This window comes from Mytilus edulis, chromosome 9, assembly GCF_963676685.1.
Source record: "Mytilus edulis chromosome 9, xbMytEdul2.2, whole genome shotgun sequence".
In the NCBI taxonomy this organism is placed as follows: domain Eukaryota; kingdom Metazoa; phylum Mollusca; class Bivalvia; order Mytilida; family Mytilidae; genus Mytilus; species Mytilus edulis.
In genome coordinates, this window is record NC_092352.1 from 36,845,064 (window position 1) to 36,855,002 (window position 9,939).

General features: G+C 33.7%; 1 long non-coding RNA gene across 1 annotated transcript; it reads right to left on the reverse strand.

The window, feature by feature from the left end:
- Positions 1 to 2,586: 2,586 nt before the first annotated feature.
- On the reverse strand, positions 2,587 to 8,761 carry LOC139490306 (uncharacterized). The gene is made up of 3 exons (XR_011656274.1): positions 8,713 to 8,761; positions 5,022 to 5,091; positions 2,587 to 2,860 (listed from the first exon to the last, which is right to left on the reverse strand). It is a non-coding gene; the product is annotated as an uncharacterized lncRNA (long non-coding RNA).
- Between the last annotated feature and the right edge of the window lie 1,178 nt (positions 8,762 to 9,939).

Here is a 9,939-nt window from a genome sequence, read left to right on the forward strand (position 1 = left end):
AATGCATATCTGAATTATAATTTCACGAAGAAATTTTTTAAAAACTGTTATGATTCGTTGTTAATATTTGCATGGTTTACATTAGATCAAACATGTTTATATATACGTAGTGCGATGTATCAAAAAGCTGTTTATATGAATGTTGACTTAGTAATTACGTCTTTTGAAAATTACAATTGATTTTGAATAAAAATTGTTCTAACTGTTTGAACTACAACTTAACCACTTATACTTTGAGAGTACTTACTCTCCACCAACAATGCAACAGTATGAATGGCCGTTTATGTCATTTGCACGATAATATACGCGTATATTACCAACATATACGCGTAATTTGCTCTTATATTCGCTTTATTTTGTAGCCAAATATATTATATAGCTAGGATATGAAATACAAATGACAATATATCAAATTGAGGCTTTTTGGTAGTTTTTATAGTCTGTATAGAAATGTCATTTTTAAAGCCTGACTCAAATATTGTTAGAAACTATTACACAAAAATACTTATATTTGACAGGACGTTATTTGGTAGATTTGTAATATTCATTAATTTTAAAATTCAATATGCTAAAAGTTAACATAGCATTCTGTATACCAAGGTCAGGGCATTATTTCCAGATGAATAATTTTATGCTACATATACCAAAGTTTTTTAGACTATCTGTTGTAAAACTGTGAGGGTATCTACACAATGACAACTTTAGAGGGTAAGATAATCGAATGCAAACTACTTCAAGAATAGATTACCGGAGCTGTATTTGGCCAAACTTTTTCGAATTTTTGGTACTCAATGCTCTTAAACTTCGTACTCTATTTGGCCTTTTTAACCTTTTTTTAATTCAAGCGTCACTGCTGGGTCCTTTGTGGACGAAACGCGCGTCTAGCCCAAATCGATATCACAATCCTTTTATATATGATGAGTGTATTTAAATAAAATGGAATAAGATGCTTTGAGGGTGTGACATTCATGTATGCCTAACACGTTGTACATATGTCAATTTCAGTAGAAAGAGTGAAAGCCATATACCAAAACATTCAACACTGATGTCAGATGGACGATAAATGGCATTCTAACCTTAGCCAGAGATACAATGACTACATTTAGAACAGAAAATCGAACAAGAAAAATCATTTATAAATTTATAATTCCTATTTGTAGTGGTGATAATATAAAAGCGGGGTAATACCTTGAAAACGAACTAATTTAAATTAGGAAGTAAGGGTACCACCACTTTATTTTAAATTAAGACCAACAGAAAACGAACAGACTTTAAGTAAACCAAGGTTTCATGACTCAAAAATATATTACAAGTTTTGAAAAAATATAGACTCAGCGGATAAAACTTCCGACACGAAACAATATAAATATAATGTAACAGTTTTCTTTCAGTTCTATCAGTGTCACATTTTATTTTAATGTTTTTTCCATGTATTTAATGTTTTTATGTTGTTTATCTTTTCTCCTTTTTTTTTAAATTTTCGTTCATTGTGTATGCTGTTTCTATCTAACTTTCGATTTCCTGTTGGTTCTTCTTGGTCTTTTTATTTGCATTATTACTGATTGTTCTATAAATTAAAATGCCTTGTGGGTGCTCTGGTGTAACATCGCAACATAGAAAAACTTTCTCAAAAATAACAATTGAAACTCCATCAAAAGACAACTTCTGATTTTCTTTTATTGTTTTGTGTTATACCGGCGTCACACATCAGCGTATAGCTCCGACGTACGCCGGTCGTGGCAAAAAAATATGTACGCTGTCAATATGCTAGTAATTTTGGATGCATCCAACTTGTCAATCATATCTGTACGTGTGCACAACGAGCTTTAAGTGTGTGTTGGCCGTACGAGAAGCGTACTTTAGCGGTTATCGGGCGTTAAAGTAACGTATGTTGGCGTATGCCTGGAGTTTGTCTAGCGTAGATGGAATGCACGCAACGAAAGAAAAAAGTCTCTTTAACGTATTTGAGACGCGTCCCGGTCGTACCTGGGATCATAGTCCGTGCTTTTGGCGTGTTGGGGACGTTTTAGCATGGGATGTTTGTTACAAACACATCCGGCATACGTTCTAGTTAAAATCGAACGATCTTGAAGCGTATACAACGTGTCCTTAACATGTCTAAAACTTATCTGTACCATTTTCAACGCGCGTGTACGTATACATTAAGTGTGTGTAGCGTAAAGGTATACGCTAGACAAACGCTTGTACTGGATGAAAAATTTTATGCTGCATAAAAATTTCCTGGCCTTAAGGCGGTCACCAAACGTATACCTTTGCATTTCGACGTACTTCAAACTTATGCAATGCGCATTTTACGATTGCTAAAGCGTTCCTCTGGCGTGCAACTAAAGTATTCCGACTTTGTCAATTTTCTCTGTACGTCTTGTGCACACCGGTCTATACGCAAATGTGTGACGCCGGCGTTAAGGATGCTGTCTCATTTTCGTTTGCAACAAAACTCCATTTAATTATATCTATGATAATTCATTATTTCCTCTGGTAAACGGTGTAAGAGAACATTCACTGCCTTTGGTATTGACTGCGAGGCTTTTAGGGTGAAAAATTGGAAAACATTTGTTTTTTTTTCATTTATTATACAATACTCTTTACATATTAAATGCCATTTGTTTCGTATAGATCTTAATACTTAGGAAGTGATTCTATACATTGCATTTTATTAGTGTTTTCATAACCTTCCTTGACATGTGTATCATGAATATTTTCGTAATCTTTGTAAGTTGACGTCCTTTTGGATGTATTACTGTTTTTAGAATTAACATTCTGTGTGTTTTTGGTCCACACAGTCCTTAAAGAATTTGTTTGCTTTTCTCCATTTTCCATACTAGCTTCCAAATGTAATCTAAAAAAATACCCGTATTTAATAACAATATACATGTAATTAATGGAATAATAGTTGTACTAATATTTATAATAAACTGAAAGAGAAAGCGAGTATGAATTATGCAAATATTTCTTATCAAATTTACTTAGAAACAGATTCTGTAAGAGTTCACATGGGTATAGAAATATGGTAATCCCTGAATTACTCTCCTTCCCCATGTAAAACCCTTTATAAGGTAGGGCGACCGTTTAGTTTAGCTGAATGCATAAGTTGACAGTCACGTCCGGTCAGAAGGGGACGTTAAAATTAGGTTGATCCTGAAGTACCACGCTCTCCGCATGTTGAAGAACCAGAGCAACTACTTTGCAAGACAAACGTTATATCATATTCAACATAACTCATTTTTCAGTGCCAGTCTGAATTTCTCGCCTTTCATAACGGTTGTCCCAACATACAAAAACCCACATAATGAATTGATTTGTTTTCGTGCTAAACACGCATAAATATGCATTAAATAATTGGCACTACAGGTTAAGCAAGCAATAAGAATCCAATTAGTATAAGACGTTGATAGAGTCTACAACAACAAATGTACCGAAAATAGCGTTACACTTGATTTATAGAATGTCTTCCGCCATCTTAAAATTGTAAAAAATCTGAGAGCAAAAGCTCGATGTAGATCTTTCATGAAACATGTAAAATTTGATAAAGGACTTTTTAAAAACCTTTTCATGCATTAAAAATTCGATTTAACATAAATTTACTGTATTTTTTTGAGAGCGCTTTTATTTCAATTGCAATTCTCAAGTTGTTTCAAGAGATAGTTTTTTTTCAACAGACTATTGGCATTCCAATGGGAACGAATTATGCACCTCTTATTGCCGACTTGTCTCTTTAATATTATGAGGCTGACTTCATACAGGTACTTCTTAGGAAGAAAGATAAGAAGTTAGCAATATCATTTAACTCTACTTTCCGCTATATAAATGATGTTCTTTCACTAAATAATTCAAAATTTGGTGACTATGTTGAAAGCATATATCCCATTAAACTAGAATACAACAGATACAGTTAAGTCGGCCTCATATCTTAACTTACATCTAGAAATTGACAATGAGGTTTTGATTGAAAGCAAAACTTCACGACAAAAGAGATGATTTCAGCTTTCCAATTGTGAACTTTCCATTTCTAAGTAGCAAAATTCCAGCAGCACCTGCATACGGTGTATATATCTCCCAATTGATAACATATTTCCGTGCTTGCATTTCCTATCATGATTTTCTTGATAGAGGGTTGTTGCTCACAAGGAAGCTATTAAATCAAGATTTCCAAATGGTGAAGTTGAAATCATCACTTCGTACATTTTACGGACGCCATCACGACTTGGTTGACCGTTACGGAATAACCGTTTCACAAATAATATCGGATATGTTCCTTACGTCGTACCTACTATCCCCTTCCCTTTCATGAATGTGACCTACCGAATTAGACTATTTACAGGATTTGTTATCTCATAAGCAACACGACGTGTGCCACATATTGAACAGAATCTGCTTACCCTTCCGGAGCACCTGAGATCACCCCTAGTTTTTGGTGTGGTTCGTGTTGTTTATTCTCTAGTTTTCTATGTTGTGTCATGTGTACTATTGTTTGTTTGTCCTTTTCATTTTAAGCCATGGCGTTGTCAGTTTATTTTCGATTTATGAGTTTGACTCTCACTCTGGTATCTTTCGTCCCTCTTTTAGATATAAGAGCCAAACTAGCAATGACAAAGCCATACATTCTATACTATTAGGAGAACTTCTTTTATCATAACGAATGCTAAATGTAAAGCAAGATATAGTCCTACAAAATGTTTCTTTGACTTTGTTTCATGATATGTTGAAATAATGTAAAGAGAAGGACTAAATTCCATATGAAATTTTGTCGTTGTACGTACCATAATTCGTAGATGAATAATGTGTCATGTTAAATGTCTGGTTAAAGCTGGGAGATGACCAGTGGTATATATTGTGGCATTTAGCATAGTTCAACCAACATTTATTTCCTAAACTGAATTGGATGTGCAATCAAAAAGTGATTCTCATGATACCACCATAATTGTCATAATAATCTTTAAAAAAAAAAGATAACACTTATACATTATGAATTATTTGTTTGAACAAAAACAAAAACATACCGTAATCTGTATGCACACGAGACTAAAAAACAAATCAAAGCAGCTCCTCCGATGACACCAATAATAATTTCTGGAATATCAAATATATATTATAATATTGTTAAAGACTTTTACTATGTTAACGTACTCTGTAATAATGAACCTCCTCTTTTTAGCTCACCCGAGCCATGTGAAAAGTAAAATAACATAAAATATCGAACTCGGAAGAAAATTCAAAACAGAAAGTCCCTAATCAAGTTGCAAAATTTAAAGCTCATACACATCAAACGAATTGATAACAACTGTCACATTCATGACTTGATACAGGCATTTTCTTATGAAGAAATGACGGATTAAACCTATTTTTATAGCAAGCTTAACCTCTCACCTGTATGACAGTCACATCTAATTGTGAATTATCGCCATTACTTTGAGGCCGTCGTCGTTGGCATAAACTTTTTAAAAAATCTTCTCTGAAACTACTCATCCAATTTCAACATAAATTGGGGTGAAGTTTATAATTTAATGGTATCTAGCTATATATAGTACATAGTATGAGTGTTTTTTGTTTTATTTCCCTGTGATTCAACAAACGTGGTGGCCTTTGCTAAATACAGAACATAGGGATAAATGTTTAGCCAAGTAAGATCTACAAATAAGTCGACATGACCATAATCATCCAGGGATTCATTTAATGAGTTAACGCCATTGGAAGATGATTTAAACCGATTTCTTTACAGAAATTATGATAGATAGAAACGTATAAAAGCACGTTACAAAATGGAGTATTTTACAATTACAACAAAGTAATCACTGATGCAGATCAATCCAAAGAAATTAACGATGAGCGATTCAAGCTATTAGAAGGCTCTTGTTTGGAAGACCCACTATCAAAACATATATACCTACCATACACAGAGGGCAGCAGTCCTTTTGCGCCAATTACTGTTTTTCAGGGGTATCATTTGCGCTAAATTTTGTTTTCCAAATGTATCAATTACGCCATAATTCGGAACTCATTTGCGCCAATTTACCTGTACACATATCTATCATAAGCATTAATGATTAGTATATATTTATTCTGAGTTTTGGTTATAAAAGTATCATATGTTCGGAGATATTTCACCATGAAGATGAGCATCTGTAGAGAAATGACAGAAAATGCATTGACAGTCCATGTATTGAGAGGGAAGAAAAATGTTACTTTGCTGAATATTTAATAAAAGATATGCCAAAAGAGAAGCAAATAGAAGCATTTGCTGATTATGTTTTAGTCACATAGGTTGATGACATAGTTCTTTGTTTCCACCATGCGTATGGGCTGAAACTATATACCGCAAGACGTACCAGTAAAGGGACAGAAAAGAGGGACGAAAGATACCAAAGGGACAGTCAAACTCATAAATCTAAAACAAACTGACAACGCCATGGCTAAAAATGAAAAAGACAAACAGAAAAACAATAGTACACATGACACAACATAGAAAACTAAAGAATAAACAACACGAACCCCACCAAAAACTAGGGGTGATCTCAGGTGCTCCGGAAGGGTAAGCAGATCCTGCTCCACATGCGGCACCCGTCGTGTTGCTTATGTGATTACAAATCCGGTAAATAGTCTAATTCGGTAGGTCAAATTCATGAAAGGGAAGGGGATTGTAGTTACGACGTGAGGAACATATCCGATATCATTTGTGAAATGGTTATTCCATAACGGTCAACCAACTCGTGATGGCGTCCGTAAAATTTACGAAGGGACCCCAAAACAGTCGTTTGCAGAAGCATTCCACGGGCATTATAATGAACTGTTTTATGCATTTCATCCTTCAATGTTTGTGTTTATGGACAATAAAGTGAAGTTACAAGCTACTATCTACATTAAAGTACCCATGCAGCAGCAGTAAGAAGAAGATATGTTTCAGAAAAGAAAACATTTGCCGTGTAAACTGCCAGTTCCAAGTCCGAAAAAAGGAGCAGGGAAGTCATTTGTCTTCTGATTGGCGAAATCGTATGTTGTTTTTTTTTGGCTCAAATGATACCATGTAATTTTAAAACCGGTGGCGCAAACGTAGCATTGGAGAAAAAAGTTGTGGCGCAAAAGGACGCATTTTTGGCTCAAACGGATTTCTTCCACACAGAGATGGCTTTAATTATATTGCTGTTTTTTTGTTACTCTACGACTAATGTCAAGTTTGATATTTTAAAGGAAAAACATCTTTTTAAATTTGAAGGAAGACTAAAGTTTTCCTTTTGTATTCGTTTTGGTCAATGCTTAAGATCGTGTACTTTATTACTATTTGTGCAGCATTTTTATATTGTGCAAACAAAATATAATTGTAAGGACGGTATGATTATTTCATGCGTTGTAAGAATATTTGACATTTTAAACCGACTATCAGGTATGGTGTTTTGGCATTGGTGAAGGTCGTTGGTTGCCTTTGCTTGCTTACATTTACTCTGCTTGATCTTTTGGTGACCAGATGTTTCATTAGCAAACATACCACATCTCCTTATAAGTATATGCAAGCTTTCTACATTCTTTGAAACGGTATACTATTCTAAAACTGATTACTAGTTTAATGCTTTCCAAAAGAAAGAATTATGTACATTTTGTTGGGTATATATAAAAAAGATGTTGTTCAAATTCAATACAGTTATCTCTAATCTCTATCTTTAATGCAATTATTTTGTATAAATGGTTCTAATTGGATGACAGTTAGCTTAAAATTCTCTAACTCCTTGTATGTAACTAAGAAAGCCGACATTTTGAATTGCTAAATGTATTGACATGTAATTTCTACAATAATAAGCGAAAACACTCACATGTTGCACCTAAAAATCTTCTTTTTATCAAACTTTATGTCATTCTGAAACAGCACAGAAGCCAGAAAACGCCCGGTGTTTATGATAAATACTATGAAATGTTAAAGGGAAGTTATCCAATGTTATATCTTGTGTATATTGAGACAATTTCACGGATTATTTGTCATTAAAAGAGGGACGAAAGATACCAGAGGGACAGCCAAACTCATAAATAGAAAATAAACTGACAACGCCGGGCTAAAGATGAAAAAGACAAACAAACAATAGAACACATGACACAACATAGAAAACTAGAGAATAACCATCAAACACTAGGGATGATCTCAGGTGCTCCGGAAGGGTAAGCAGATCCTGCTCCACATGTGGCACCCGTCGTGTTGCTTATGTTATACCAAGTCCGATAAACAGTCTAACTCGGTAGGTCACGTTCATGAAAGGGAAGGGGATTGTAATAACGACGTAAGGAACATATCCGATATCATTTGTAATACGATTATTCCAAAACGTTCAACCAACTCATTAAATTTTGTCTCACGAAGCTAATGGAAGGCTATAAGAATTTAATATTTTGGATATTAATATCATTAACGTGTTTTACTAGATTGATATAAACAAACATACCTGCATAATTAATGTTTGCAGCAATTTATGATTAAACACATTTAGATGAAAAATGAAATGGATACGGTATAGTGGCATATCAAAGAGCAAATCTAGTAACCGGTTACTACATGTATATAAAAAGTTACTCGGCAAACTTTCAGATGTCACTACTAAAACATTTACCCGACGATACCTTTATCTCATTATTGATTATAGAATTTCCAATTCCAATGATCATAAAGTGTAATTTCTAGTGTTCCGTTTATTCGTTGTATTATTATCTTACCATCTTTTGATCCGTCTCTGTCAGCACTTTTGTTAAAATCTGCAAGTAAAATTATACGTAAATATGTTAACATGTAGTAAAATGTGTAACATGTTCAATTTTTATATTTACTGTTTTTGTATAATTAATGTCCATGACGTCTGGACGTGGCAGAATACTTATAAACCTCCAATGAAAAAAAAACCCACTAGATACAGATCTGCCTAACCTTGACAGGCATTATATAAAATGACTAAATATACTTGGTCATTTTGTAAAATAATTGAAATTTTTAATCAAAATTTAACAAATTGCCTGTTCAGTTTCAGACAACTTGTAGAAAGGGGTATTATTGAAATGCATTTGACAAAAAGTTAACAAAAACACAACATCTTGCAAAGAAAATAACGTATGATTCGGTAAAATTAATTAATTCTTCAGAAAGGTTTGTATATCATATGATATATTTTTTTTCTAACGTTAAGTATGTAATTACTCTGTATTTCAGATGCCAGCAGTAATTTAGAAAAATGCATATAACTTATATACAAACAATTGTTACCATACGTATAACGACTTACCATCTATTAATCCATCTTTGTTAGTACTATTCTTAAAATCTGCAAGTAAAATTGAACACATTATATAAACATGTAGTAAAATTGATAGCTTCAGCATCATAGATTTTGTTTGAGTTACGTCATACGTGCTCAATATCCTTGCTTTTTTGTTGATTGTTTAATATAAGGTGACAATCGGAAAACTTCTGCTTCAGAATGCGACAATTAATGAGCTGCCATCCTCGATGCTGTTCAACTTTGTACTCGTTTCGGCTTTCAAACTTTTGTATCTGTGCGTCACACATAGGTCTTGTGTGGACAAAATACACTTCTGGCGTATTAAAATTTTGAACTTGTTGCCTTTTGTTGGCTGTTGTTCGTGTGATTCTTTGTCAATTGTGTTCTCCAATTTATTTATATTGTAGTCCTGTGTTGTCATTTTGATGTTATATTTCACATGGCCATAAAAGTGCGAGGTTTGGCATGCCACAAAACCAGGTTCAACCCACCATTTTTTCCTTTCAAAATGCCCTGTACCAAGTCAGGAATATGGTCATTGTTATATTATAGTTCGTTTCTGTGTGTATTACATTATAACGTTGTGTCGTTTGTTTTCTCTTATTTTTGAGTGTAAATTCACATTGCGATAAGACGTGTCACGGTACTTGTCTATCCCAAATTCATGTAT